Source organism: Castor canadensis, chromosome 4 (assembly GCF_047511655.1).
Source record: "Castor canadensis chromosome 4, mCasCan1.hap1v2, whole genome shotgun sequence".
In the NCBI taxonomy this organism is placed as follows: Eukaryota; Metazoa; Chordata; class Mammalia; order Rodentia; family Castoridae; genus Castor; species Castor canadensis.
Window position 1 is genome coordinate 172854258 of NC_133389.1, and position 26237 is coordinate 172880494.

The 26237-nt window shown below is 37.3% G+C and overlaps 1 long non-coding RNA gene across 2 annotated transcripts in view; it reads left to right on the top strand.

Moving 5' to 3' along the window:
• The window catches only part of LOC141422402 (uncharacterized), a 79333-nt gene that overhangs the window by 47894 nt on the left and 5202 nt on the right, over nucleotides 1-26237 (top strand). Inside the window, exon 5 of one of the 2 annotated variants that reach the window (XR_012446943.1) lies at nucleotides 21772-22058. This is a non-coding gene — a long non-coding RNA (uncharacterized lncRNA). Of the gene's footprint in view, nucleotides 1-14249; nucleotides 14474-21771; nucleotides 22059-26237 lie in introns of those variants that run through there. The other variant, XR_012446944.1, reaches the window with a different exon arrangement.

Sequence of the window (26237 nt, forward strand, 5' to 3'; positions counted from 1 at the left end):
AATTTCTTCTTTTGAGAAAGTTCTGTTTAGTTCACATGCCCATTTCTTTATTGGTTCATTAGTTTTGGGAGAATTTAGTTTTTTAAGTTCCCTGTATATTCTGGTTATCAGTCCTTTGTCTGATGTATAATTGGCAAATATTTTCTCCCACTCTGTGGGTGTTCTCTTCAGTTTAGAGACCATTTCTTTTGATGAACAGAAGCTTTTTAGTTTTATGAGGTCCCATTTATCTATGCTATCTCTTAGTTGCTGTGCTGCTGGGGTTTCATTGAGAAAGTTTTTACCTATACCTACTAACTCCAGAGTATTTCCTACTCTTTCTTGTATCAACTTAAGAGTTTGGGGTCTGATATTAAGATCCTTGATCCATTTTGAGTTAATCTTGGTATAGGGTGATATACATGGATCTAGTTTCAGTTTTTTGCAGACTGCTAACCAGTTTTCCCAGCAGTTTTTGTTGAAGAGGCTGCTATTTCTCCATCGTATATTTTTAGCTCCTTTGTCAAAGATAAGTTGCTCATAGTTGTGTGGCTTCATATCTGGATCCTCTATTCTGTTCCACTGGTCTTCATGTCTGTTTTTGTGCCAGTACCATGCTGTTTTTATTGTTATTGCTTTGTAATATAGTTTGAAGTCAGGTATTGTGATACCTCCTGCATTGTTCTTTTGACTGAGTATTGCCTTGGCTATTCGTGGCCTCTTGTGTTTCCATATAAATTTCACAGTAGATTTTTCAATCTCTTTAATGAATGTCATTGGAATTTTGATGGGAATTGCATTAAACATGTAGATTACTTTGGGGAGTATCGACATTTTTACTATGTTGATTCTACCAATCCATGAGCATGGGAGATCTCTCCACTTTCTATAGTCTTCCTCAATCTCTTTCTTCAGAAGTGTATAGTTTTCCTTGTAGAGGTCTTTCACATCTTTTGTTAGGTTTACACCTAGGTATTTGATTTTTTTTGAGGCTATTGTAAATGGAATTGTTTTCATACATTCTTTTTCCGTTTGCTCATTGTTAGTGTATAGAAATGCTAATGATTTTTCTATGTTGATTTTATATCCTGCTACTTTGCTATAGCTATTGATGATGTCTAGAAGCTTCTGAGTAGAGTTTTTTGGGTCTTTAAGGTATAGGATCATGTCGTCTGCAAATAGGGATATTTTGACAGTTTCTTTACCTATTTGTATTCCTTTTATTCCTTCTTCTTGCCTAATTGCTCTGGCTAGGAATTCCAGTACTATGTTGAATAGGAGTGGAGATAGTGGGCATCCTTGTCTGGTTCCTGATTTTAGAGGGAACGGTTTTAATTTTTCTCCGTTAAGTATAATGCTGGCTGTAGGTTTGTCATATATAGCTTTTATAATGTTGAGGAACTTTCCTTCTATTCCTAGTTTTCTTAGAGCTTTTATCATGAAATGATGTTGGATCTTATCAAAGGCTTTTTCTGCGTCTATTGAGATGATCAAGTGGTTTTTGTCTTTGCTTCTGTTAATGTGGTTTATTACGTTTATTGATTTTCGTATGTTGAACCACCCCTGCATCCCTGGGATGAAGCCTACCTGGTCGTGGTGGATAATCTTTTTGATGTGTTGCTGAATTCGGTTTGCCATTATTTTGTTGAGGATTTTTGCATCAATGTTCATTAAGGAGATTGGCCTATAGTTCTCCTTTTTGGAGGTGTCTTTGCCTGGTTTTGGGATAAGTGTAATAGTGGCTTCATAAAATGTGTTTGGCAGTTTTCCTTCCCTTTCTATTTCATGGAACAGTTTAAGGAGGGTTGGTATCAGTTCTTCTTTAAAGGTCTGATAGAATTCAGCAGAGAATCCATCAGGTCCTGGACTTTTCTTTTTGGGGAGACTCTTGATTGCTGCTTCAATTTCATTTTGTGTTATAGGTCTATTCAGGTGATTAATTTCCTCTTGGTTCAGTTTTGGATGATCATATGTATCTAGAAATCTGTCCATTTCTTTTAGATTTTCAAATTTATTTGAATATAGGTTCTCAAAGTAGTCTCTGATGATTTCCTGGATTTCCATGGTGTTTGTTGTTATCTCCCCTTTTGCATTTCTGATTTTACTGATTTGGGTTTTTTCTCTCCTCATTTTAGTCAGGTTTGCCAGGGGTCTATCGATCTTGTTTATTTTTTCAAAGAACCAGCTTTTTGTTTCATTAATTCTTTGTATGGTTTTTTTGGTTTCTATTTCGTTGATTTCAGCTCTTATTTTTATTATTTCTCTCCTTCTATTTGTTTTGGGATTTGCTTGTTCTTGTTTTTCTAGGAGTTTGAGATGTATCATTAGGTCATTGATTTGGGATCTTTCAATCTTTTTAATATATGCACTCATGGCTATAAACTTTCCTCTCAAGACTGCCTTAGCTGTGTCCCATAGGTTCCGGTAGGTTGTGTTTTCATTTTCATTGACTTCTAGGAACTTTTTAATTTCCTCTTTTATTGCATCAATGATCCATTCTTCATTAAGTAATGAGTTATTTAGTTTCCAGCTGTTTGCATGTTTTTTGTCTTTACTTTTGTTGTTGAGTTCTACTTTTACTGCATTGTGGTCAGATAGTATGCACGGTATTATTTCTATTTTCTTATATTTGCTGAGGCTTGCTTTGTGCCCTAGGATATGATCTATTTTGGAGAAGGTTCCATGGGCTGCTGAGAAGAATGTATATTGTGTAGAGATTGGATGAAATGTTCTGTAGACATCTACTAGGTCCACTTGATCTATTGCATATTTTAGATCTTGGATTTCTTTATTGAGTTTTTGTTTGGATGACCTATCTATTGATGATAATGGAGTGTTAAAGTCTCCCACAACCACTGTGTTGGCGTTTATATATGCTTTTAGGTCTTTTAGGGTATGTTTGATGAAATTGGGTGCGTTGACATTGGGTGCGTACAGATTGATGATTATTATTTCCTTTTGGTCTATTTCCCCTTTTATTAGTATGGAATGTCCTTCTTTGTCTTGTTTGATCAATGTAGGTTTGAAGTCTACTTTGTCAGAGATAAGTATTGCTACTCCTGCTTGTTTTCGGGGGCCATTAGCTTGGTAAATCTTCTTCCAGCCTTTCATCCTAAGCATATGCTTATTTCTTTCGGTGAGATGAGTCTCCTGTAAGCAACAAATTGTTGGATCTTCTTTTTTAATCCATTTTGTCAAACGGTGTCTTTTGATGGGTGAATTAAGTCCATTAACATTAAGTGTTAGTACTGATAGGTATGTGGTGATTCCTGCCATTTAGTTATCTTAGTTGTTTGAAGGTTTGATTGTGTGTACCTAACTTGATGTTACTCTCTAATCCTGTGGTTTGGTGCTGCCTGCCTTTTCATGGTTAAGTTGGGTGTCACTTTCTGTGTGCAGGATCCCTTGCAGAATCTTTTGTAATGGTGGCTTTGTGGTCACATATTGTTTTAGCTTCTGCTTATCATGGAAGACTTTTATTGCTCCATCTATTTTGAATGATAGCTTTGCTGGGTAGAGTATCCTGGGGTTGAAGTTATTTTCATTCAGTGCCCGGAAGATCTCACCCCACGCTCTTCTTGCTTTTAATGTTTCTGTTGAGAAGTCTGCTGTGATTTTGATGGGTTTACCTTTGTATGTTACTTGTTTTTTCTCTCTTGCAGCCTTCAATATTCTTTCCTTAGTTTCTGAACTTGTTGTTTTAATGATGATATGTCGTGGAGTAGTTCTATTTTGATCTGGTCTGTTTGGTGTCCTGGAGGCCTCTTGCATTTGTATGGGAATATCTTTCTCTAGATTTGGGAAATTTTCCATTATTATTTTGTTGAATATATTACGCATTCCCTTCGCTTGCACCTCTTCTCCTTCTTCGATGCCCATGATTCTCAAGTTTGGTCTTTTGATGGAGTCGGTGAGTTCTTGCATTTTCTTTTCACAGGTCTTGAGTTGTTTAATTAATAGTTCTTCGGTTTTTCCTTTAATTACCATTTCATCTTCAAGTTCTGAGATTCTGTCTTCTGTTTGTTCTATTCTGCTGGATTGGCTTTCCGTTTTGTTTTGCAGTTCTGTTTCGTTCTTTTTTCTGAGGTTTTCCATATCCTGGCTGTTTTCTTCTTTATTGTTGTCTATTTTTGTCCTGAGTTCATTTATCCATTTATTCATTGTGTTCTCTCTTTCACTTTGGTGTTTATACAGTGCTTCTATGGTTTCCTTTATTTCTTCTTTTGCTTTTTCAAATTCTCTATTTTTATTGTCTTGGAATTTCTTGAGTGTCTCCTGTACATTTTGGTTGACCCTATCCAGTATCATCTCTATAAAATTCTCATTGAGTACTTGTAGTATGTCTTCTTTTAAATTATTCTTGTAGGCTTCATTGGGTCCTTTGGCATAGTTTATCTTCATTTTGTTGGAGTCTGGCTCTGAGTTTCTGTTCTCTTCATTCCCCTCTGGTTCCTGTACTAATTTTTTGCTGTGGGGAAACTGGTTTCCTTGTTTTTTCTGTCTTCCTGTCATTGTCCTTGGTGTTGTTACTGTCCCTGTACTGTGTGTAATTAAGTATTTTCTAGCTTGTAATAATAACAATGGTAATATTGAGAACGGAAGAGTGAGCTGAGATGGAAAGCAAGAAGTTAAAGAAAAGGGGAAAACAAATATACAGACAAGAGGGAGAAAGCAGAACAAGGTATCAGACAAGAGAGTTTCAAAGGTATAAACAGGGAGTGTTAGTGTACTAATCGACAGTAAGCTGAACAGACAATAGAGAGACAGAGAGAGGATTGAAAATCAAAGATAAAAAAAATAAAAAATAAGTATATGAAAGTAATATCTATTTATAAAAATGAATTAAAATAAAATGGAAAATAGGAAATTAAAAAAAAAAAAAAAAAACCAAAAAACTTCCAAGTTTATATGCAATGCAATTTCAGTCTTAATAATTTGGATGTCCGTCTTAATCTCCAGTCCTGGAGTTGGTGCCTCAGATGTTGTTCTGTAGTTGTCTCATCAAAGGGGATGCATAAAGTAGAACAAAACTACACTCACACACACACAGAAGAAAAAATAAAAAAAAAGCCCCACCAAGTGTCCCCAGTTCAAATGCAATAGTTTCAGTAAGTTTTTCGGCTTGCAGGTGTAATTCGGTTGTTCTCTCATCAAAGGTAGGGAGAAAAAGAAAAAAAAGCGTCTGGAGGCAGTTCTGAGAGTGGTATCTGCAACTGTGGCTTGCCTGCCTGCTGCTCTCAGCCTGTAGCTGGCGGCGTTATTTATGCAGTTCTCTGGGGTGAGCTTAGCACTCACCTGGTCCCACAGGCTTTGTTTGCTCAGAGTTCTCCTGTGCGGGGGGTGGGGGGCTCTGCTACAGGCTTTTCCCTTTCCAAGCACTGGGAAAGGCGACACTGCCCCGCGTTGTCAGGCCTGCGTGTTTATTTACAGTTCACGTGGGAAGTGGGTCTTCCCTCCTCTCACAAGCGTCCCTGCTCCTGGTTGCTGGCGCGCCCCGCTCCCGCCAGAGCCTCTCCGGCCCGCCCGGCTCGTTTCTTTACAGTCCCGGGAAGGATTCCCTTCCCCCAATCTTCAGCGCTCAGGGCGCCCCACCCTCTTTCCAGCGTGTCTTAACTGTTCTTATTGCTTAGTACTCAGTTTCTCTTTTTTTTTCCCGGGTGGAGGTCAGTCTGTCCAGGGGGCTATGCTGCTCTGGCCCAGGCTTGTCTGTGGGGGAACCGCGGTACAGCGAAGCTCACCTGGTCCGCGTCTTCCCAAGCCGTATGGGCGCCGGCCACTGGCGGCCCCGGGGGCCTCCTCGGTTCTCCGTTTAACGTGAAGTGCAGATTCTCTGCACCGGCTGGAGATGTGGAGGAGTCAAAGTTATGCCTTTTCTCGGTGATTATGCCTGCAAAGTGTGTCTCCAGCGTCTCTCCAAGATTTCACTATAGGAGGCTCGCTTTCTGCTTCCTACCTCTAGCCGCCATCTTGGAATCTTAGTCATTTTTTAAATAATCTCCTGCAGCTTATAGGTTCCATCTAGTGCTAAATAAAAAATAATTCCATTTCAGTTGAAAGTAGATTTCCTATTATTCTGTTTATTTGGTCAGATTTCACATGTTGTAGAGGTTATAATTTTCCAAACATAAGGACACATACTCATATTTATTCTTTCCACAGATAGACATTTATTTCATACTAAAACTATGTGAGTCATTGTTCATGGATCCAAACCAACTATCTTATTGCTTAAGTGGTAGCCAGTGGTTTCCCCTATAAATCTGTTATGTACAATTTTTTAAAATATAATGAATAAAACCTTCATTATTATAACACACTCAATATGCTGTTAACATTTTAAATGCTGACACTCAATTTCTATGCAGATTATTAAAATTTAAGAAAAGGCAAAGACTATAGACTACACTTTGAGTCACACTGCATAGTATGATATAAAACAGTAATACAAAAGCTTTCCATTTTACTCCAGTTGAGAATCTATTAAGTCAGCAAACAAAGCAAAAAGCACCATCAATATCAAGGAATATTACAATACACAAATACTATAAAATATGCAACTCTATATTGTGCTGACCGAAAGCCATTTTGTAAGCATGGATTTACAAGTCCAAAAATGTAGAGTAAGAAAATTCTGTGAGTCCAAGTCCAGAATTGATGGCAATGGTTCTGTCCAAGGATAGAAACTAAATTGGGGTAGATATGTTGCTAACAATACTCTGTACATTTAATTTTCTTTATTGCCGAAACAAGGATATAATAATATAATGGAGGTATAATTATTAGATATATCTTCTTTAAAATTGCATTGAAATAATAATTTTACTTATAATAATTAGACCCAATGCATTTAATCTCCCTTTGGCTGATGTTTTCCAAACCTAATCTACTACCCCTCATGCTACTCTTCCCATCACACAAATGTACACACACATATAGATGATATATGATATTTATTCCAGTTTTTTTCTGTCATAATTTTACTTAGGCGATTTTAAAGAAAATGTTTCACATCAGATGTTCCAAATACTTATAAGGTAAAATTTTTCTTTAATTCCTTTGGTGATATTACAGCAATACAAGTAAAACATCAAAGGACTCAATTTGGTGATATTTGAGCACAGCTGTTCCTCTTGTTTCTTTTATTTTATTTTATTTTATTATTCATATATGCATACAAGGCTTGGGTCATTTCTCCCCCCTTCCCCACCCCTCCCTTACCACTCACTCCGCCCCCTCCCTCTCCCCCCCACCCCCTCAATACCCAGCAGAAACTATTTTGCCCTTATTTCTAATTTTGTTGTAGAGAGAGTATAAGCTATAATAGGAAGGAACAAGCGTTTTTGCTGGTTGAGATAAGGATAGCTATACAAGGAGTTGACTCACATTAATTTCCTGTGCATGAATGTTACCTTCTAGGTTAATTCTTTTGATATAACCTTTTCTCTAGTTCCTGGTCCCCTTTTCCTGTTGGCCTCAGTTGCTTTTAAGGTATCTGCTTTAGTTTCTCTGTGTTAAGGGCAACAAATGCTAGCTAATTTTTTAGGTGTCTTACCTATCCTCACCCCTTCCTTGTGTGCTCTCGCTTTTATCATGTGCTCAAAGTCCAATCCCCTTGTTGTGTTTGCCCTTGATCTAACATCTGCATATGAGGGAGAACATACGATTTTTGGTCTTTTGGGCCAGGCTAACCTCACTCAGAATGATGTTCTCCAATTCCATCCATTTACCAGCAAATGATAACATTTCGTACTTCTTCCTGACTGCATAAAATTCCATTGTGTATAGATACCACATTTTCTTAACCCATTCGTCAGTGGTGGGGCATCTTGGCTGTTTCCATAACTTGGCTATTGGGAATAGTGCCACAAAAAACATGGGTGTGCAGGTGCCTCTGGAGTAACCTGTGTCATAGTCTTTTGGGTATATCCCCAAGAGTGGTATTGCTGGATCAAATGGTAGATCAATGTTTAGCTTTTTAAGTAGCTTCCAAATTTTATTCCAGAGTGGGTGTACTAGTTTACATTCCCACCAACAGTGTAAGAGGGTTCCTTTTTCCCCGCATCCTCGCCAACACCTGTTGTTGGTGGTGTTGCTAATGATGGCTATTCTTTAAAGAGATCAAAAAATCTACCATTAAATTTATATGGAAACACAAGAGGCCACGAATAGCCAAGGCAATACTCAGTCAAAAGAACAATGCTGGAGGTATCACAATACCTGACTTCAAACTATATTACAAAGCAATAACAATAAAAACAGCATGGTACTGGCACAAAAACAGACATGAACCAGTGGAACAGAATAGAGGACCCAGATATGAAGCCACACAACTATAACCAACTTGTCTTTGACAAAGGAGCTAAAAATATACGATGGAGAAATAGCAGCCTCTTCAACAGAAACTGCTGGGAAAACTGGTTAGCAGTCTGCAAAAAACTGAAACAAGATCCATGTATATCTCCCTATACCAAGATTAACTCAAAATGGATCAAGGAACTTAATATCAGACCACAAACTCTGAAGTTGATACAGGAAAGAGTAGGAACTACTCTGGAGTTAGTAGGTATAGGTAAGAACTTTCTCAACGAAATCCCAGCAGCACAGCAACTAAGAGATAGCATAGATAAATGGGACCTCATAAAACTAAAAAGCTTCTGTTCATCAAAAGAAATGGTCTCTAAACTGAAGAGAACACCCACAGAGTGGGAGAAAATATTTGCTAGCTATACATCAGACAAAGGACTGATAACCAGAATATATAGGGAACTTAAAAAACTAAATTCTCCCAAAACTAATGAACCAATAAAGAAATGGGCAAGTGAACTAAACAGAACTTTCTCAAAAGAAGAAATTCAAATGGCCAGAAAACACATGAAAAAATGCTCAGCATCCCTAGCAATAAAGGAAATGCAAATTAAAACCACACTAGGATTCCACCTCACCCCAGTCAGAATAGCCATCATTAGCAACACCACCTCTTGTTTCTGATAGCCTAGTCATGTGTGTACCATATGAGAAGGCTAGGCCAGTTTATACATGGATGGGGGTAAAAGTTTTTCAAAAGGTAATATAAATACTTATTATTCAGCTTCTCCTATAAAGACTTCCACATATTTGAGCATATTTTTTTCTGAATGTTGTGATCACAGGAACTAAGAAACAACAATAATATGGAAATCATAAAAAACAAGTCAGAAGCCAGTGGCTCAAGACCTGTAGTCTTAGCTACTCGGGAGGCAGAGATCAGGAGGATCATGGTTCCAAGCCAGCTCTGGGAAAATAGTTTGCAAGACCCTCTCTTGAAAAAAGCCCTTGGCGAGGATGCGGGGAAAAAGGAACCCTCTTACACTGTTGGTGGGAATGTAGACTAGTACAACCACTCTGGAATAAAATTTGGAGGCTACTTAAGAAGCTGGACATCGATCTACCATTTGATCCAGCAATACCACTCTTGGGGATATACCCAAAAGACTGTTACTCCAGAGGCACCTGCACATCCATGTTTATTGCGGCACTATTCACAATAGCCAAGTTATGGAAACAGCCAAGATGCCCCAGCACTGACGAATGGATTAAGAAAATGTGGTATCTATACACAATGGAATTTTATGCAGCCATGAAGAAGAACGAAATGTTATCATTCGCTGGTAAATGGATGGAATTGGAGAACATCATTCTGAGTGAGGTTAGCCTGGCTCAAAAGACCAAAAATCGTATGTTCTCCCTCATATGTGGACATTAGATCAAGGGCAAACACAACAAGGGGATTGGACTATGAGTACATGATAAAAGCGAGAGCACACAAGGGAGGGGTGAGGATAGGTAAGACACCTAAAAAACTAGCTAGCATTTGTTGCCCTTAACGCAGAGAAACTAAAGCAGATACCTTAAAAGCAACTGAGGCCAATAGGAAAAGGGGACCAGGTACTAGAGAAAAGGTTAGATCAAAAAGAATTAACCTAGAAGGTAACACCCACGCACAGGAAATCAATGTGAGTCAATGCCCTGTATAGCTATCCTTATCTCAACCAGCAAAACCCCTTGTTCCTTCCTATTATTGCTTATACTCTCTCTACAACAAAATTAGAGATAAGGGCAAAATAGTTTCTGCTGGGTATTGGGGGGGGAGCGGGAGGGGGTGGAGTGGGTGGTAAGGGAGGGGGTGGGGGCAGGGGGGAGAAATGAACCAAGCCTTGTATGCACATATGAATAATAAAAGAAAAATGAAAAAAAAATAAAAATAAAAATAAAAAAAGAAAAAAACCCTTCACAAAAAAGGTCTGGAGAAGTGGCTTAAGGTGTAGGCCCTGATTTCAAACTCTAGTACCGCAAAAAAAAGAAGAAGAAAAAAGAAATCATAAAAAGATTGCCAAAGTCATATGTCAGCTCAGCCTGTAGTATCAAGAAGATTCGCAAGAATGAATTCTGCCCCAGTCATATACCGATACCACTTATGGATGGACTTATAACCATCAATAATCAATGTTATAAGAGAAAACATTGATTATGATTACAGTTATTAACTTTCATTAATTAAATTAATTAACTGATTCATTCCACACCCACCCTGCAACTGAATTTCCACTGATGCAGTGTAATCACACAGATAGTTAAGATTGGGTTTCTGCCTTTAACTAGTTGATAAATTAGGGGGAAAATATACATCCAATGAATAAGTTATGACACAAGATCAAATACATCTTGAACCACTGGAAGTATAAAAAGAAATCTAAGAAAAATATAGAGCAAGGAAGTATCACCTGAGATTATTTACCAAGGTGAGTTTCACAAAGAAGGACATCCAAAAAGCAAAATCAAAATGTCAAGATGTTCCTAGTCCATCTTCTCTATGCACACAAGCAATATATTGTGTTAAAAGTTATTTCTGTGTAGTCACTAGCTTCCTAATGCAGTGAGGTGCTTCTCAGCAGAGATGCCATCATGAAACCACTTAGCACCTAGACAGGGTTATGAGATATTGAGCAAACCCATCTAGGAAAAGGTTCCCTCTAGTGATGGTTGCAAGCTCGCTTGTGTTTTCTGCACACATACCCAGGAAGGAACTTACCTTTGTCCTGAAAGTTAGGTAAGAAGTTTGTGATTGGCAACTATCTCTGAACAACATCTTTCAGAATTGGGAGAAAACACTCTTAATTATAAAATTTTCTTTGGGTTTCTAATTGTGAATAGTATTGCAAAAGCCTCCAAATGAGGTTTGAAGTTAGACATGCTTAGGTTTCAGCCCTTACACTGAAATTTACAAGCTGTGTGACCTTCCACACCCTTGAGTTTTCACTTACAAAATGAACATTAGGTGATATGTGACATGTATATGTCTAGCACAGAATAAGATTCATTTTTTTGCTTATTATAATGATAACAGCATAACTACTGTTGAGCTGTCAAGCATGAATATTCTGTATTTAAGACCAGGAATATAGTCCCTTTTGTGTAGAAAAATCTCCATTTATTTCCCACTCACCCACATCCAGCCATTTTCTAGCCTTACATTTTCTACAATGCTTAAAATAGTTCTGGTCCTCAAATTAAGACATAGTTGATCAAATGCAAATTAATGCTTGTTTAAGGGAGAGAATTAGGAAGCAGTTAAAGTGATGTTAAGATTAACAAAAACACATTATTTCTAGGACCAAAACTTCAATGTCATAGATAGATAATTAATTTGATTAAAAGAAAAGTTATATTGCTTAAATTCAAGTCATAGTCCTCTCACTTACTAGGTGTGTGACTTCTGGCAATTTATTTCATTTCCTCAAATGTCAGTTTCATCACCTGTATTTAAAAAAAGACAGATAAACATAACATTTCATAGGGTTGCACTTGATCTGTGATTAGTGTTTTCAACTTTTGAACATGCCTGTGGAATTAGTCAACACAGCACCACCATCATCCTTGCCATGGGTTTTACCATAAAGGTACACAGAGGTCAGTAACTTCTAGAACACTGAGTTGATCACAGGAGATTCTAACAGAATATTTTAATCTTTAGTTAATTTAATGACTACTTACTTACATAAATATTACTTAATATTTATTGTCTTGGTTGTCAGATGGCTTGGATTCCATATTTGGCCTCTACCATTGATTACTGCATAACTCATAGAGTTTTATTTTAAAAATAGCTATCCAATGATATTTTTCTTAGGAATTTCTGAATTCACTGATGTGAATAGTACATTGAAATTGGCCATTTTCCTTCACAGAGAGTAGATATTAGGTATGTTAAAAAAAAAGAGGAGAAATGATAGATAATCAACATAATTAATGTAACAGAGTGCCTGAAATTTGAAAGCATGGCTATATAAAGCTGAGTCTTATCCAACAAAGCTTGGGTGGCTGCATGCCTCAGCAGTTTTATCATCATAGCCATCACCTCCAGAATAATAGTGATTTTAACAGGACACTTCATAAAAATAAAATGATTTTTTTGAATAGTCTTTGTGAGCAGATGTCTGAAAATGTTGTTGACATTACAATTCCTTTAAAATGCTCCTGGGAAGCAAACTCACCTCCTTGATTTGAGTAAATATATGCCATGCTCCCACCATTTCTAGTACTGTCAAAAATGAAATAAAAACTAAAAGTGAATTTCCAGGGACCTCCTCCAAGCTGCTTATCTGAAGTTATTAGGCTGTATTGGATTTTATGTTGCTAGCCAAAAACAAGGATGATAACCCTAGCTTATAGAGATTAGAGCTTTAATGCCTGTATTCAGTCAATCATTTATCAAGTTACTCATTAACTTAATTAACATTTTCTAAATGGTTGTCACAGCCAGGCACTATATTATGCCATAACAACAACAAAAAATTACCACTTTATGTCTACCCCCACATTAAAATAAAGTTATTTCTACAGCAGGTATATAGTCAAATTTTTTATGTTAGACAAGTTCCATATATCAAATAATAGGATGGAAATGTTAGCATGTGATATGCTATCTATTTACAAATAGATACACGAATTGATGCAAATAATACATGAATAGATGGTTGGAGAAGGATAGAGAGTAAAAGGTAGAATCTCCTTCAACAATACCCTCAAACCAATGTGCCACTTGAAATTTATGGGTTAACTTTAGAATCTTTGCTATATATTTACATAATTCTTACATTCATGTATAGATAGATATAAGCACATACATATATATCTATATTTGTGTAGGTTTAAACATATATAAATGAATACTTTTAAGAATCTGTGAGGTGTTTTTAAACACAAATCAGCTCATGGTATAGTATGATTCTTCAATTTGTTTTCTCAATAGTCACGTTGTGGGAATTTTCCCATGATGATCTCTTTGGCCCTACTTCCTTCTTTTAACTGAAGCATGGAAGACCAGTGCTGGGAGTTATGTTTTAAAGTTAACATTTAACATTTACTTACAAGATGGGGGTGATAACAACCAACTTACAAAACAGGAGATGGGTCCAGAATTGTGAATAAGAATTTCCTCATCTCTATAAGTAATTAGTATTGAGTCCTGACTATTAGCTTAATCCTTTTGTGTTTCATTTTACCTGTTCTTTTCTGTCTTAAATTTAGTTCAATATCTCATTAGGCAAAGTTGGAAAAAGATAAGCAATATGACCTTTGCATGTTTAAAATGAGGTGGTCCTCTTCAAAAATAGCTAAGCTAAAAAACACTCAACTTGTGAAAGAATAGCCTTTAAGCTGCCTTAATTTTTATGAACTTGGATTTACTTCTTTATCTTTTAGTTGAAAGAATGCTGAATTTATTATCAAGCCATAATTTGGAACTGGGAATTCTTATGAAGAGGATGGGTGGGGTACAAGTTTAAAAGAAAGGGACACAAGGCCATTGTCTAAATTTGGGTTTCCCAGAGATGAGACAGATACTTCAGTCCAGGTGATTCCAGAAAGTGGTAGTGCAGAATTGGGAGAAGCAAGACTGTTAATAGCTTCTGGATAGCTTGCTCAGTCCTTCCATTGACCCTGTGAGGAATAAGCCAGTGCTGCAGAATTGTCCCACCAAAGATAGAGAGAACTTCAGGTATTTATCCAAATGGTGCTATCCCTCAATTGTTGGAAATTGCTCCCAAGGGTATTAATTGGTCTACAAGAGATATGATTAATATGAAACAAATAAAATTAAAGGCATAATTACTAATTCTATGAAGTGTTGTGAAGGAAACCCAAAGGATGAGGAGTTAATGAGGGGGACAGAGTTACAGATATGGCTGTGAGAAATAGCTTCTTTAAAGGTACAATATAGCCCAACATTCCAGGATGGCAACTAGAGGGAGGAAGCAGAAAGCGTGCGTCCTAAAATAAAATCTTGGAGAGACGCTGGAGATACAACTTACAGGAAAAACCATCGAGAAAAGGCAAAACTCTGACTCCTCCACACCCCCCCCCAGCACATAGCATCCCCACTCCACAGTAAATGGAGAAACCAGGAGGGCTCCTGTGCTGCCAGATGCCAGCTCCTTCCAGCTCGAGAGACACAGACCACCAGGTGAGCTAAGTGGCACATGGTACTCCCACAAACAACCCTGGGCCAGATCAGCACAGCCCCCTGGACAGACCAACCCCCACTCAGGGAAAAAAGAGAAAGAAAACAAACTGAAAAATAAACAACAACAAAAAAGAGGGTGGGCTGCCCTGAGTGCTGAAGCCGGGGAGGGGCAATCCCTTATGGAACTGTAGATAACCAAGCTGGTGGGAGAAGGGAGGAGTGGTGGCACCCACCCAGCAGCCAGGAGCTGGAAAGCTTGTAAAAGTGGCGGTGGGAGGAAAACTCCACAGGAGAGGGGGAAGAGACACTTTCCATGTGAACTATAAATGAACACTGGAGAAGGCAGGTGCAGTGTCACCTCCCCCAGTGTGCTTGGAAAGGGGAAAGCTTGTAGCAGTGGTGGTCGTGCCCAGGAGAGCTCCGAGTAAACAAAGCCTGCCGAACTAGGTGAGTGTTAAGCTCACTCCTGAGATCTGCAGTCAATAAAGCTTCCAGCAACAGCAGGCTGACAGCAGTGGGCAGGTGAGCCACAGACGCAGATAGCCATTCACAGATCTGTCTCCAGACCTTTTTTTTTCTTTTTTCTTTTTCTCTTCCTTTGATGAGACAATGACTGAACTACATCTGCATGCTGAAAGACTTACTGAAACTGTATTGCATTGGAACTTGGGATACTTTGTTGTGTTTTTGGGTTTTTTTGGTTTTTTTCCCCTTTGATGAGACAATGACAGAACTACGTTGAGACACCATCTCCAGGATTGGAGGCTGAGTGACTAACACCAAAATTATTAAGACTGAAACTTTATTGCATTTGAATAATATTGGGGATTTTTTTTTAAAATCCTCTCTCAGTCTCTCTAATGCCTGTTGAGCTTACTGTTGATCAGTACACTATCTCTCCCTGTTTATTTCTTTGGCACTGTTTTTTTGTTGTTCTTTCTTGTTTATTTGTTTTTCTCTTTTTCTTTACCTTCTTTGCTTTCCCTCTCTTCTCACCCTTCCATTCTAAATATCACCATTGTTATTATTACAAGCTAGAAAGTACTTAATTGTACAAAGTACAGACACACTAACAATACCAAGGGCAATGATGGGAACACAGAAAAAACAGGGAAACCAGTTTCCCCACAGCAAAAAATTAGTACAGTAACCAGAGGGAAATGAAGAAAACAGATACTCAGATCCAGACTCACAAAGGATGTGAACGACATCTACAAGGAAAACTATAAACTTCTGAAGAAAGAGATTGAGGAAGACTATAGAAAGTGTAGAGATCTCCCATGCTCATGGATTGGTAGAATCAACATAGTAAAACGTCTATACTCCCAAAAGTAATCTACATGTTTAATGCAATTCCCATAAAAATCCCAATGACATTCATTAAAGAGATTGAAAAAATCTACCATTAAGTTTATACGGAAACACAAGAGGACATGGATAGCCAAGGCAATACTCAGTCAAAAGAACAACGCTGGAGGTATCACGATACCTGAGTTCAAACTATATTACAAAGCAATAACAATAAAAACAGCATGGTACTGGCACAAAAACAGACATGAAGACCAGTGGAACAGAATAGAGGACCTGGATATGATGCCACACAACTATAACCAACTTGTCTTTGACAAAGGCACTAAAAATATATGATGGAGAAAAGACAGCCTTTTCAACAAAACTGCTGGGAAAACTGGTTAGCAGTCTGCAAAAAACTGAAACTAGATCCATGTTTATCACCCTATACCAATATTAACTCAAAATGGATCAAGGATCTTAATATCAGACCCCAAACTCTAAAGTTGGTACAGGAAAGAGTAGGAAATACTGTGGAATAAATAGGTATAGGCAAGAACTTTTCTCAGTGGAACCCCAGGAGCTCAATTAAGAGATAGCATAGATAAATGGGACCTCATAAAACTAAAAAGCTTCTGCTCAACAAAAGAAATGGTCTGTAAACTTAAGAGAACACCCACAGAGTGGGAGAAAATATTTGCCAGCTACACATCAGACAAAGGACTGATAACCAGAATATATAGGGAATTCAAAAAACTAAACTCTCCCAAAACTAATGAACCAATAAAGAAATGGGCAAGTGAACTAAACAGAACTTTCTCAAAAGAAGAAATTCAAATGGCCAAAAAACCATGAAAAAAATGCTCAGCATCCCTAGCAATAAAGGAAATGCAAATTAAAATCACACTAAGATTCCACCTCACCCCTGTTAGAATAGCCATCATCAGCAACACCACCAACAACAGGTGTTGGTGAAGATGTGGGGAAAAAGGAACCCTCTTACACTGCTGGTGGGAATGTGAACTAGGACAACAACTCTGGAAAAAAATTTGGAAGCTACATAAAAATCTAAACATTGATCTACCATATGATCCAGCAATACCACTCTTGGGGATAAACCCAAAGAATGTGACACAGGTTACTCCAGAGGCACCTGCACACCCATGTTTATTGCAGCACTATTCACAACAGCCAAGTTATGAAAACAGCCAAGATGCCCCACCACTTATTAAAGGATTAAGAAAATGTGGTATTTATACTCAATGGAATTTTATGCAGTTATGAAGAAGAATGAAATGTTACCATTCACAGGTAAATGGATGGAATTGGAGAACATCATTCTGAGTGAGGTTAGCCTGGCCCAAAAGACCAAAAACCATATGTTCTCCCTCATATGCGGACATTAGATCAAGGGCAAACACAACAAGGGGATTGGACTTTGAGCACATGATAAAGTGAGAGCACACAAGGAAGGTATGAGGATAGGTAAGACACCCAAAAAACTAGATAGCTATCCTTATCTTAACTAGGAAAAACCCTTGGTCCTTCCTATGATTGCTTATACTCTCTCTACAACAAAATTAGAGATAAGGGCAGAATAGTTTCTCCCCGGTAATGAGGGGTAAGAGGGGGTAGGGGAGGAAGTAGGGGAGGGGAGAAATGACCCAAACATTGTATGAACATATGAATAAAATAAAAATTAAAAATAAATAAATAGATAAATAAATAAAGATACAATATATAAACTACATTCTTTAGATAGAATACCAGGACCACAAATTGCAAAAGTCTAGAGAAACCAGTCACATCATAGTGTAAGTGAGAATTACCTTGGAGTTGTGCTACATGTAATGCATAGTCATATGTGATACCCCTGTTGAGAAAAAGGGAGAATCGAGAGAATTCTAGACAAAAACAATATTCAATGTAAAGGATGTGAGTTAAAAAATGATAAATTTAAAGCTAGAGATGACCTGTGGGGGAAAATGGGTTCAGACAGAAAGTAGCCAATCATACAATCACCACATAGACTAAGAGAAAGAGATACTTTGAAGATGAGAGAAAAGAAAAATAAAGAAAGAGAGATGGCAGCCGGATGGAGAAATAAAACATTTAAAAACAACATAGAAAAGCGAAGAGTAGTAATGCTCTGAAAAAGATAAAATTAAAAGCCACATGGACTTAGATAAGAGGCAGTAAACAAAAATATAGATTTTGGTTCTTCAGAGAAGAAAATGCCAGAAAAATCCTTGGAGGTATACTTTTAGAAACGTAAAGAACTATAATGTGGAAGAGAAAACTGATGCAGATGTTGGAAGTGTCTATTTTAGAGCTAAGCTTTTCCAGCAATTCTTACAAAGACAAGTCTGGACAGCCTTATCAGATCTGTAGAAAAGATCCCAATCTCCTGTATTATATTTTATTTATACTGGGTAACCCCAAGAGACAGATTTTTTTCTAGCATGTTCTCATGTTGACTTGATTTCAAATGTGTCTACAAAAAAAAAAAAAAAACCTGAATCAGTTACATAGCTTGACAGGTGTAAACAGGTTTTGTTCTGTTACATTATTTGTAAGATTTTCATTCTTTTGGTCTTTCCATTTGGCATTCACAATGCACACACAGTACCAATTATTCACTTGTGGAGAAATGCCTGTGTTGTTTTGAAAGGAGTTGTAATCAGTTATAAAATCTGACATGCATATAATTTAATGTCCAAAGACATTAGAGCTCTCAGATGTGTTTTCTATTTGTAGTAGTGATAGGGAGAAGATGAGGACCTAATTTAGTTCTCACCAATCTGAAAGGTGTCAACTTTTCTTGCATTATGATTTTTTCTTTGTTCTTAAATTTCTTTGTGAATAAATATTAAGAAAAAGTAACTTTGCCTTAAGTCTGTGCTGTGGTGTCATTTTGTGTCTTATGTTTTAGAGACAGAATGCTAGATTGGGGCCATACTTGCCTCAGGGGCATCACCTAGCATAGCATGCCTAAAAGCACAGTATATGAAAGCAGATCTTATCAAGAGTCACTGAGCATGACATCCAGATCAAGTGTCCGGTATCACAAGAATTAGAGAGAATTGCCTGATTTCATGTGTGCCACTTATGAGAAGAATGGCTACTGCACCTTGGTGCCCTTTATAGGCATGGAGTTCCTCAAAGGTCATTACTAACAGTTCAGACTCTTGCTCCCTGGAGGAGAACTTCAGTGTTGAGTTAAAGATGGAAAATTTCTGGATGTGAGCTCAGTGACATCACAAGTGAAGTTCCAAATTTTATACAAACATATCCAGATAAGCATCCACTTCTTTTTCATTCTTCCCTTCATTCATTTATTCAATATATATTGATTGTGTTCATACTTTGCATCAGGCACTGTGGGTCTGGAAATGAATCCTCTAAGATTCCCTGTGAGCCCTGTGTGGTTCCCTCAAATCCAATCATTTTTTTTTACCCCACAGTCATCTCACTTTTTAATGGAACTCAGTCCTAGAGTCCCATGAGGGGATTAGGTGGGATTTCTTACTCATTGATAACATTGGGAAAGAAAGTATAAAAACTCACGAGAACAGTGTCTAAGAAGCCTGAGCACTTGAGGTTAGATGGTATGACTCTGCTGTGAAAAATAGCACTTCAAAGTTTGAAAGAACTAAATAGATATGAGTGTAAGCAGGTACTTGGTGAGGTGCTTCAGATTTTAGGATAGCTTTGATTTGTTAATTGAAACAAATCCCTAGTTTGAATATTAGCTTTTGAATAAAGAATGATCCATATGATGATGCCTTCAGAAAACAATGAGCGATCTGTTCACAAGATTTTGAATGTGAAACATGCATTTCCCACTGGAAGCGAGTTGTGTGGAGGCTGAACTCCGCAGGAGATGTTGCTTAGCTAGGAGGACAGGGTTAGCGTGTCCTTTGATCCCCATGATTGAACTTTCTTGTACAAATGCCACTACACCTACAACTATAGCTATGTCTATATACTTACCACTTTTAATGTGCGTGTCTTCAGAATGGGATGGATAACTTGGGACTTCACATTAAAATAAAAGTTCTTACTAAGAAGAATATATGTCCATATATGTGGGGATGCACACATTTCACATACTTTCCCTTATGTACATGCACACACAAGCATGCATACATAGACACCCTCACACACACACATTGGGACTTAGGTTTTCACTCACAACAGCAGATTAAGGTCATGGTCAGTGACTTTTTCTCTGCTTTTTATTTTTTTTACTTCAGTTTCTAAATTCCTTCATTCACCCCCCCACATACACCTCTTTTCACATTTATGTACGGTCAAGCTCTAATATGCAAATTATTCCTATAATACCCAAAATGACTGGGCTTCTTTGATTGATTCTCACTGTAATTGTGTGGGGTGGAAGGAGGGATGACAGCTTTTATTTTTTTTAAAAGGATCACTCTGGATGCTGTGAAGGACATAGAAGAAGGGATACAGCCAGAATCTACAAGTTGATTTAGGACACTATTGCAAGGAAATTGACCAACTCAATATGCATTTCACTTTTATGTAATTGACATTTAATACTTATGATCCAGAAATCCCACTTCTAGGTTTCTATCCAAAGGAAATGAAATTATTATACCAAAGATGCTGCACATCTGTGTTTATTGCAGCATTATTCACAATAACCAAGATTTAAAATCAGCTGAGATGCCCATCACTGAACTTAAAAAGAGTGTGGCATACAAACTCAACATGTATGCTGAAAGTTGGGATTGATGGGACTTAATGATGAGTTCAGATACTGTATGAGATTCCTTCCACAGTCAAGATTTCTATATGTCTTAAAAAATGTAAAGTACTGTCAACATCAACCAATCATGACTTGAATTGCAGTTTCCTCCTTACTTCAAAAAAGTGGCCTCTACTTTTTTATGAGGTATTTTACAAGCAATATCCTTTTGGTAAGTTTATTATTATTGTTAAGAAATTTCATGGATTAATGGAAAGAACATTGAATTTGCAGCCAGAATCACTGAGCAGAATTGAGCACCACTAATTAGTCAAGTCACAGTGGACCTTCCTGAATCTCATTATCTGTCATGATGAGGATAAAACATCTGTTTTGCACCCCCCCAGATGTTGTGTGGATCAAATTGGACATGACACTCCTCCTTTGGCTCTAATACTTGGTAGAGTCATATCACACTTTCTTGTGCCTTCAATTTAATTTCTTGTGTAATTTGTTTGTTTTTCTTCTCCATGAGGCCATTCATTGCTGAAAGACTGGTTACATGCTTGAGTCATCTTTGCACCTAAATATTGTAAATACAGAGTTTTTCACATAAAAGCAATAAGTAAAAAGTTAAGTTTGTTGAGCAATATATATGAGATATTTCATAAATCGTAAATGGATTCTGACATGTAAAAATTAGCCCATCTCTGAGTCACTGTGTCCTCATTCTGTGACTACTGGCGTAAAATGGAATAACATGGTAGGTCCACTTTCAGTCTGAATCTATAAGCAAGTCCCAAATATGTTTTTATTTTGTTGCTAAATTTAAAGAAATCCAGCTCAGAGTGACTTAAACTCTAAAGTCTGGGGAAGCCCATAGTTGGGAAATGGTACTGTTGTCTCTTGGTTAGGATACTGCTGCTTTGTGTCTCTCTGATTCATCTGATTTGTCCTTGTTCTATGTTGCTTCTTTGTCTTTAAATGATATTGCTGGACATGAAATGATATTCATAAAATAATGTAGCAATTTTAGGCTTCATGAATTCTTACCATACTTTGTATGATCAGAGCATTTAGGTCCTAAAATGTGCTACAAATAAACTAAATCTGTGCTGATTAGACAGAGAGTGTTTGGTCAAAGCTAAAGGTCAAAGATACCTGGACATTTGGTAAGATGGTACACATTATCCTGGCTGATGCTCATCTAGGGAACTGTTAGCTTTGAGGATGTGGAACTTCTCTATTGTTTGTAACAGTGCATTTTTGCTGTGTCTTTCAATGTTAGGGATAACGGCAATCACTGATTGGCTCTGTAGAGAGGGTGTCTCTGCTAAACCAATGAAGGTTCTTTTTTAAAGTTGGTGTGGGATCAAATGCTGCAACATACTGAAGAAATAATGGAACAGCTGCTGGAGATTCAACCATAGCATCCAATACACTTGCAGACAGCTTGAAATCTCAGCAAGGCTGGGATTCACTTCCACTGCTAAGAATCATAACATAGATATCTGGAAATACTTCCCTCTCCCACTTAATGAAGAATAAAAATGACAACCTTCAGCTGCCACTATGGTAGGTAGTTTATCATACCTCATGTCACATAATATTCCCAAGAATCCAGCAATAAATATTGATATCCCCTAACAGATGATGAAGCTGAAGCTCAAAGTATCTTAGTAAATTACCCATTACCACAGCAAGTAAGAGGCTACATCAGGAATTAGCACACCTTCCTTGAAGAGTCAGAAAGCAAATATTTCAAGAATCTGTAGATGATAACAGTTTCTGTCAAGACCATCAATGTAGTACAAAAGTGCCTTTTGAATTATGTAAACATTTGATATACTGTGTTTCATCAAAATTTTATTTATTTGTCTGGGCATCGATGTCTCAAAAGGCAGTGATCAGGAGGATCACAGTTTGAAGCCAGCCTGGGCAAATAGCTCACAAGACCCTATCTTGAAAAAAACCTTTCACAGAAAAGAGCTGGTAGAGTAGTTCAAGGTGAAGGCCCTGAGTTCAAACCCCAGTGTTGCAAAAAAAAAAACCCCTTTATTTATAGTCCCCACAATTTTAGTTTCACATAATTTTCAACTCCATTAAATATTCTTTTTAAAATTCTTTTCAACCATGTAAAAATTTTAAAAAACAGTCATATAAAAACAGGTGGTAAGCTAGATTTTCCCATGAATCATAATTTGCTAATTTCTGATATACTGTATTGCTAGCCAGCAGAGTCTCAGTGGGCCCTAGGATGGAATTTGGAGCTGTCTGTGGGCATCTTGCTGTGGAGACATCATTGTTGGCTTCACTATTGATGGAAAGTGCTCCTCATGCCCACATCATTAGTGACCCATTGCCTGAGACCTAGAAGCTGACTCAGTGTGAACTTGCAATGTCCTGACTCTGGGAACAGTCAGTCACTTAGCTGGACTCACTGGGCAAGTCCTACGAACTCCTGGATCTTGTACAATACCCCATTGTAAAAGAATGATGTCATCTGTTTGCAATGCTATAGTTCTCCATGATTTTGTGTTAAGAAACAATAATCCTTAGTCCTGATATTGGCACATTAAGTTTATTCATATATGCTTTTCATTTCAAGGACAAACATTAAAAAGCTAGATTTGAAAAGCAAGTGTTTGATGGCACCTGTCTTTCCCTCTTTAAGAATCATGTGATATTACAGTGAAAGTAATATAAGTCAGTATATAATTCAGACACGTGGACACCCATGTTTATAGCAATACTATTGACAATAGTCAAGCTATGGAGTCAGCCTCAATGACCATTAACTGATGAACAGATAAAGAAAATGTAGTATATATACACAATAGAGTATTGTCCAGTCATAATGAAGACTGAAATCATGTCATTTGCAGGAAAATAGATGGGACCAGAGATTTTCATGTTAAGAAAAATAAGCCAGACTCAGACAGATATCACATGCTTTCTCTCATATTTGTAATCTAGAGAAAAAAAAGACCTGGAATGGGATCAAGGGGGAAAAGAATGAGGACAAGAAAAAATACCAGAGGTTGGGTTGAGTGTGATCAGAGTATGTTATATGCATGCATGTATGTATGTATGTATGTGTATATATGTACAAAAATATCACAATGAAACACATTGATTTTTACAATTAATATGAGCTAATTCCAAAAATAAAATAAAAAATTAAACTGACAGGTTCTGTGTCCATACCTTTATAACAAATGCATAATATATACATTTACAAAAAGGATCATGCCATGCCATTGATGACAATCAGGATTCCACACCTGTTCTTTAGCACCAGCTGAACTTACTCACCAGGGACTCATCCTGGACCAAATTCAGGACTGGCCTAAGCACAAGCAAGTCAGGCAGCTGCCTGGGGGAGAATCAGCACAAACTTGAACAGGTGCCAGGAGGCCTGAATACTTCAAATATTTGAGGTGAAATCCTTGTTCATGGGTAATTTTATTGTACTTATTTTCTAAATTTTTATTTGCATAAATTGCCCAAAGAAGTTTCATTATGATATTTACTTTATGCATATAATATGGCTTGATCAAATTCACCTGATCTATACTAATCTTTCTAAATACCCCACTCTCCTCCCCATTTCTTTTTAACAGTTTTTAAGAGTCTTTATGCTATTTTAATACATACATATAATTTACATCCATCATGTATACTCCTATCACTCTGCTTTCACCCTTGTCCCCTCCACAAATAGTCCCCTCTTATAATCATGTCATATTATTTTATGTCTATATTTCATATATGAGTGAAAACGTGATATTTGTCTTTCTGAGCTTGGCTTATTTAATTCAATATGATGATCTAAAGTTCCATCTATCTTCCTACAAATGAAAAAATTTCATTTTACTTTATTGCTGAACAATTTTCTGTTGTGTATATTTTGTTTATATCTGTTGCTGAGCACCTATGCCGATCCCATAGCTCGGCTGTTATCAACAGTGCTGCTATAAACACAAGTGTGGAAGAATCTTGATTGTATGTTGACTTGCATTCCTTCCATTAGATACCTAAAAGTGGTATAGCAGGGTCATATCACAATTCTATTTTTATTTTTTGAGTAACTTCCACTGGTTTCCATAGTGGCTGTGCTCTCTTAATTTACATTCCCACAAACAGTGTATGAGTTCCTTTTTACTGGCATCCTGGACAGCACTGTTGTTTGCTTTCTTGATGATGGACAGACATTCTGACTGGAGTGATTGTATTTCCTTTATGGGTAAGGATGTTGAACAAACACTAATTTTAAATAACTCATTTATTGTTTAGGTTTGTCTTCAAGCCCATTTTGAAAAGAATTTGAGTTTCCTTCTATAGGTTCACTGTTCATTTCAGAAAGTATTCATGAGGTTTTCTTTATGGTAAACAAATATATTTTCAAATACCTTTTTATCCTTTGAGATAAAAATGTGAATGGGAGGATCAGCATTTTAGGACAGCCTGGACAAAGGAAAAAGACATTACTATGGTATATCAACCATAAGGATGTGTTAAAAATGCCTTTGACTTCCCACTTGCACAGTTATGGTTTTATTTTATGCATTTCTTCTGGCTCTTTGATATTGTTACTCTTTCTTGGAAATATTATCATTATGGTTGTCTGTTAATGAAGATGAACTTCCTACAGCATGTTGTTGGTACACATTTTACAGAATGGTGGGAAATCATTCATTCACTTTTTCATGAAATTGTACTTGTTGAATCCTCCCATACACCAGACCCTCTGTGAGTGCTGGGAACACAGTTTAGACTAGGTTAGGCTGACTATCCCACACTGATGCAGCTACCAGGTTAATAGGAAAGGCACAGAATAAATAAAAACTATGAGGACAAGTTTTTTTTTAATTTTTTAAATTGTTTTATTATTCAAATGCACATACAATGCTTGGGTCATTTCTCCCCCCTGCCCCCACCCCCTCCCTTACCACCCACTCCGCCCCCTCCCTCTCTCCCCTACCTCCTCAATACCCAGCAGAAACTATTTTGCCCTTATCTCTAATTTTGTTGAAGAGAGAGTATAAGCAATAATAGGAAGGAACAAGGGTTTTTGCTAGTTGAGATAAGGATAGCTATACAGGGAGTTGACTCACATTGATTTCCTGTGCGTGTGTGTTACCTTCTAGGTTAATTCTTTTTGATCTAACCTTTTCTCTAGTTCCTGGTCCCCTTTTCTTATTGGCCTCAGTTGCTTATAAGGTATCTGCTTTAGTTTTTTTGTGTTAAGGGCAACAAATGCTAGCTAATTTTTTAGGTGTCTTACCTATCCTCACCCCTCCTTTGTGTGCTCTCGCTTTTATCATGTGCGCAAAGTCCAATCCCCTTGTTGTATTTGCCCTTGATCTAATGAGGACAAGTTTTAAACTTGAATGCATGTTATTATATTAAAATGCTATTAAATGGTAACTTGAATCATGCTAAATGCACCATTCTTTCCAATTACACATGTGATTGGAAATTGAAAGTGTAGTGGTGGGGTCCAGCAGAAACATGGACTTGGTAGTATTTGAAGAAAGTGGATCTGTGCCAGGAAGATATTCATAGGGAACAGGACCATCAGAAAATGTGGTATGCATTCAAACTAAAGTTATTGACTATATCTTCTTCTAGTTTTCCAAGTGAAGAAAGAGAAGCTCAGAGAAGTTAAGTACCCAAATGGTTCTGGTCACTAAGTGTCTTGTACAAGATCTGGGAAGGCAGCCTCAGATACATGGTGGTGAAGGTCACATA